At 47.7% G+C, this 6,223-nt stretch overlaps 1 protein-coding gene across 1 annotated transcript in view; it reads right to left on the bottom strand.

The window, feature by feature from the left end:
• plch2a (phospholipase C, eta 2a) overlaps positions 1–1,089 on the bottom strand; it is a 165,546-nt gene extending 164,457 nt beyond the window's left edge. The window contains 1 exon segment of the mRNA XM_008288558.1: positions 889–1,089. The gene's annotated coding sequence lies outside the window, so the exon portion shown is untranslated.
• Between the last annotated feature and the right edge of the window lie 5,134 nt (positions 1,090–6,223).

Below are 6,223 nucleotides of genomic sequence, written 5' to 3'. Positions count from 1 at the left end.
TGATGTTGTCGTGATGTTGTCATGATGTTGTCATGTGTAACTCCAGAGCAGGACTCCAGCTTTGGGCTGTAGCATAATGAAGTGTGACAGCCGGTAGCTGACTCTGAATGTCTGCAAACACACAGTGGATGAAGTGAGGGTTCTGGTGGATGGAGGTAAACAGCACCTACATCGTCCTCGGTTCAGTTCCGACCTTGCCTCTTTGTGTCCCGCCACTGCTAAGCTTTCTGTGCCCCCATGTCCAGTCAGCTCTCTGTTGTCAACTTGAACATGAAGCCATACATTGCAGAAGAAAGTGCATCAAATGAGGACATTGATCGACCTCACAGAGCTCCATCTGGAGACACTGAAGGCTTCACTCAGCTTGTTTTGTTGCAGCAGGAAACACTCCACGGTTTCCTCATTAACACCCAGTGTTGTGCTCATCAGCTCTATACTACACAGTGTGCAATGAATGAAGCTCTGGTGGCCGCGTACTACAGGTGAACAGATTACAGACAAAAGCCAACAACAGGCACCTTGGTAGGCAAACAGCACACACATGAGCAGCCCTGGGGGTGAATAAACACTGTCAGGGGTCGCTTCAGTCCTGCCCTGAGCGCTCTCATAACTCATCTGGCTACAGATCGGTGAGCGATGCTGCTGTGTTTGGATATCACAGCACAAGTCACACACAGTGAATGATTCAGACGGCGGTGTACAGCTACAACCTCCAGGCAGCAGCAGACAGAAAGAGAAGCATCAGAGATACTGCAAAAGTTTGTAAAAAGCATTCAGATTTAGGACTTTTAAGGAAGGATTTACTTCAAATTCCTGCTAATTTCAAGACAAAACCTCAAAGCCCGTAGATCATGACAGCTACCGGCATGTTGCACCACCTTGACTCACCTCACCTCTGCTACCTGAGCTTCCTTTGTTCGTCTACCGCCTTCGTCACACATCGATTCCAGAGAGCCACCCACATACGGATCAGATAAACCTGAAGACGGCTACCTCTCAGGCTGAAATCCTTCTGAGGAATTAACGTTGAAAGTCGAAAGCTTTAACGCTGTAGATCCGCTGCCTCGCTGAGGAACGAGCAGTGTGTGTGTGTGTGTGTGTGTGTGTGTGTGTGTGTGTGTGATGTGCGCTGGGGGAGTCACTCAGGGTTAGCTAGACATTGTGGGCCGGCCAGAAGACGTGTTGAGAACTGTTGTGGAAAGGGTGGCGGTCAGATTGCCTGAGCCGCAGGTCTGGGCACGTCCCCGTTACCATCAAACACACACATATCTACACACTCACACTCCACCTGGACACAGGAGAGGGAGGCTGTGTGTGTGTGTGTGTGTGTGTGTGTGTGTGTGTGTGCGACTACCGCTGGAATGTGAAGCGGTAACTCCAATGCCAACATACCAGGGGAAGTATTTCACCGATTCAATCCTTTCTAGCACAAGAATTTCAAAACAGATCAATGGACGGTTCAGTCCAACACATCCGTAGTTTGCACTGTGAAATGTAACCTGGTGTTTTATCTTAGAAATGAGTGAAAAGGCAAGAAAACAAAACCAATGCTCCCCTGTTATCTTGATTAGACAGAAGTGCACCAGCTGGTCGTAGTCTGGTTGATTCAGATCCGTTGAACCGTTGTTGTGTGAATCTCCGTCTATGATTAGAATTAGTTGATTTGTTGAATAATGCTGCGAGTTTTTGGACGTATTGTGTAAATCTGTCAGAGCACAAAGACATCATGTGAAGCTTAAACCAGTGACTGTTGATTCTGAGTGTCCTAGAGACTAACCTTGATCACAGTGAACATGTTTTCATTATTATGAGAAAAAACAACTAGAACTCATCTTCACATTACTATATATATATATATATACACACTACTATCATGTCTGTTTTCTACAAATACAGGATATCAGGAGAGTTTTAGAAGCTGGTTCATAGTTGTTAAGAACCATCCATCCATCATCTCTACACCTTCATCCTCACCAGGGTCATGGGGGGCGGAGCCTATCCCAGCTGACTCAGGTTGAAGGCAGGTTCACCTGGACAGGTAACCAGTCTATCACAGGGCTACACTTAGAGACAGACAACCAGGCACACTCACATTCACACCTACGGACAATTTACAATCACCAATTAACCTCAGCATGTTTCTGGACTGTGGGAGGAAGCCGGAGAACCCGGAGAGAACCCACGCTGCACGGGGAGAACATGGAGACTCCACGCAGGAAGATCCCGGGTGTCCTCACCGGGACGCCAACCGGCGACCTTCTAGCTGTGAGGCCACGGTGCTAACCACTGATCCACCTGCAGCCCAGTTCAGAACTAGTTCTTACAATATTCAGTTTATTATTGTGCTCAGCGGCCGCAGCAGACGGCCGTCAGAAAGACGGGATGCGGTTCAAAAACAGGGATGTTGTTCTCCTGAAAAGAGCCACAAATGGTTTAATCTGAGCTAAAGAAGAGAGCGAGTGCTAGTCAGAGGAGTGTGATGCAGATCACAGTGTGAAGTCAGTGGACTGTTGGAGCACTGGTTTCACAAAGCTACAGGTGGTCCAGCTATGTTCTCACAGACTGGATATCTGAGTCAGAAGACCTCAGTTCAGAGGGACTCACATGTATAGACTATAAAAGGCTCTGAAAACAGAACCAAGCTCTTTATTCAGTGGCAGAGAACGGTCAGCGTTCACAGGATGTGCAGGTGGCCTGTCTCAGTGAAGACCCTGGAGTTAAACTGGTCCACAGAGACGGTGAAACATCAAAATGAACACGTCTTAAGTTTAAATTAATGGCATCAAAGCTTCTGATGTTATTAGACAGGAGCCAGCGGACCACCAGAGCAACAGAGACAAGCTGAACAAGAGGCGTAACCGAAGGCAGTGAGGGAGGAAACCAGCCAGGATGTGACTGGATGTGACTCATCTCTGAATGTAGGAGGAGGTTCAGCTGACAAACCCAAAACACAGAAACCTGGGCCTATAAAGGCCACATAACACTGCTAGACAAGCATCAGTCTGTCCACCTGTACTGGTGCTGACATGTACATGTGGAGACGGTTCCAGCTCACGCCTCGCTGCTCTGTTTGTCCAGGTTTGTACGGACCACATCCCTCCATCAGAACCCATCTCTGACTGGTTGTTTCCCTGCTGGGTGTCAGAACCGTGCTTCTGCAGACGTTGGCGCCGCTTCAGAGCCTGTGTGCTGTTCATAGTGATGGGTTCTGACAACAGTCAGAATTTATGACGGCCTACAGGAGCGTGGTAGACAATCAGCCAGGAGGCGGCCATGTTGAAGCGTTTCAGTCAGTTCTTCTGATCATGTGATTGATCAGCTGCTGCTGTTGTCACATTAAATCAATCCAGTGTGAACGTGTCCTCAGAGCGTTCCTGGTCAGTCAGTTCTTCTTTATTTGGTCTTTTGTTGTTGTTTATTCATAGAAAATCCAACAAAGCTGCAACAATCAGAACCAGTACCATCAGTACCATCAGTCCAATACTAGCAGTTCAAATAAAAAAATCAAAACCTGAGGCCTACAGAAGGAATCTAACCCCGACGTAAACTCATGCTATAAGGGTTAGTGTTGTTCTCTGACTTATCTGGACAGGATCAGGACTTTCCAGGAGATTCACTGTTCTGGCTGCAAACACAAAAACTGATAAATACGTGTTACTATGACAACAACAACATGTCTGTAGCAATAAAGTGTTCCCAGTAAACATGTTTGTGTGTGTGTGTGTGTGTTGACATGTGGAGGACACACCTTTACCTTACCTGTTTTTAATAGTCTCTTAACTGTTTTTAATGTAATTAATTAGTTAATATGTTTTTGGATGCTGCTGTTTACGATGGTTTCCCAGGTCTGGGATAAATAAAGTCTGTTCTATTCTATGAATGATTGAGTTGATGCTCTGTGGACTGATTCTATCTTCTCATACTTCTGTGTGAAGCCCTTTGACTGACCTCGGCTATGAACTCTACAGATGAAGCTGCCTCGCCTTAAACACATCCACCAGAGCCACGTTTAGTCCGGTTTGAGTCCTGTTGACCTTTTTCTATTTATGCAGTGTTTTTTTAAGATGTCTGTTTTTCGGTGGGAGATAAAGAAGTCAGACAGACGTCAGATGGCATTAATGTTTCACTGAGCTGTTACAGGACATTTGTTGACAACAAAACCATCGTGTGAGTCAGGGGCTCTTTCAAACACAACACTGCTGGAACAATGACGTCTCCGTTCCTGGGCCAGGTTTCAAACGACATCCCTCTCTGTTGGCTGTTCAGATGCTCTGCTCATAGCTAATGTCCTGCATGTCAGAGGCGTGGCTGCTAATAGTGAAGGCAAAGGCAGTCAAACGTCCTGTAGAGCTAAGTGGAGATATTGATTAGTGCTGCTTTAAGAGGTGCATCCAAGCGCTCATTATGGGATGCTAGTTCCAACAGTGCTCAGATCACGTTGGTCGTATTGATGTTTCAGTTCTCTCTGATCTCTGTTGAACTTATGAGGAAGTCTGAAGTATGTAAGTCCAACCAACCAAAGCTTCCCATGTTCCTGTAGTGGAAGATGCTGTCCTACATTCCCAGACCGGACCCAGCATCCAGCTGGTCCAACACACCTGTACAGCTCTATGTGGTTTGCCCCGATACCCCCACTAACACCACATGTTTAGCAAGGCTTTTAGCGGGGCTATTATGAGCAGTAATGACTGTCAAAAGGAACAAAGAGCTCCTGAAGGCAGTAACATTAAACTGTAGGTCGACACCCTTTTTGTTGCTCAGTACGGTGAGTTAGAGGCAAGCTGCAGCACGGTCATGCACTTAGCGTCCGTTTCACAACGCCAGCCCCGACTACAGTGACTAAGAGGAAGAAAGACGGCGTCTACATTGCGCAGTGCGGCTGAAGTACAGCCATGCGTGTACTGTACAGCCTGCACACAAAAACACCGTAACACCAGTCCGATGGCGGCGGCCGTGAGTCGGAGCACAAGACAACTCTCATGACAGCAGGAATAATGCGTTAACGGCGTTGCCAGAGGATGAGTCAGCCTGAGCTGTGGTTTGGACCGCCGGGTACTGTTGTGACTAGCTTGCTACACACTCTCTCACTTCTTTCCTGAGCCGTCTGTGCATGAGAGCATGACGGAGAGAGGAAACATGTACAGACACACACACAATGGATGCTCTCATCACTCCCATGAACAGCCACACGTCATCACAGCTGGAAGGAATGTGTGTTTCTAAGCTTAAGATGCAATAAATAAATACACTTCCTGCTTTAGCCTGTGCACACGCCGTACCGCTGACAGTAGCCAGATGTCAGAGGCCAGTAATCGAAGACAAACTAAGACAAAAGCTCTTTCTTCCACATAAGCCACCCGGCTGCTCCGACCACACGACTCACGGACACACAACGGGATCCACTGAGTGAGCATGAACTCACAAGAACTTCCAGCTGCAATGAAGTAAATGCTGCTGAAAAGGATAAATGATGCCTCATTACTGTCATCTGATCAAATAGCATCACTGGGCTCAACGGTGCATTTCAGATCTTATCCATCAGGGCGGCTGCTGATCAGTCCTGAATCCATCCTGTGACCTGACCGAGACCCCAGACGGACATCAAACCACCAGCAGTCTGACTGATGTCCAGTCCGTCTCCTGTGCTGCTGAGTTATAGGGACCCTCTGACCTGCACCGCCATCCTGAAGCTTTCATTTCCTGAACAAGCACATTTTATTTTGCCGTCTTATTTCACTCGTGCTCCCCAGAGAATGACCCATTTGCATTTTGCAGTCTGCTTTGCACGCTGTGAGCTTTCTGCAGCCTTCAGGACATGTGCTCCAGAATGTACCCAGAACATCCCAGAACTCCCAGAACCACCACCTGTCTGACTGTGTGATGTGCTGATCCATGTTTGTTTCAGTGTTGTGTGTCCTATACCCAAAGGAGGCTTCATTTCATCTGTTCAGTAAGAGTGTGTACACACACACACACACACACACACACACACACACACACACACACACACACAGCACCAGCAGAACCGAAGTCGTTCTCTCTCAGGCCTTTATCCCGGGTAAGGTGCTGGGTTTCAGCGCTTTCAAATCCCCGTGACGGAGCTGAAAGCGGCTGAAAACCCACACCCTGCTGAAAAGCCTCTACAAAGGGACACACAACCAGCTTTTCCCATCAAACCACGTTCAGGGCCGCCGAGGCTGGGCGACACACACACACACACACA

The sequence above is a fragment of the Stegastes partitus genome, unplaced genomic scaffold (genome assembly GCF_000690725.1).
Source record: "Stegastes partitus isolate 25-593 unplaced genomic scaffold, Stegastes_partitus-1.0.2 Scaffold564, whole genome shotgun sequence".
Taxonomy (NCBI): domain Eukaryota; kingdom Metazoa; phylum Chordata; class Actinopteri; family Pomacentridae; genus Stegastes; species Stegastes partitus.
Note: the sequence above shows the minus strand (reverse complement) of the source record. Positions and strands in the feature narration are given on the sequence as shown.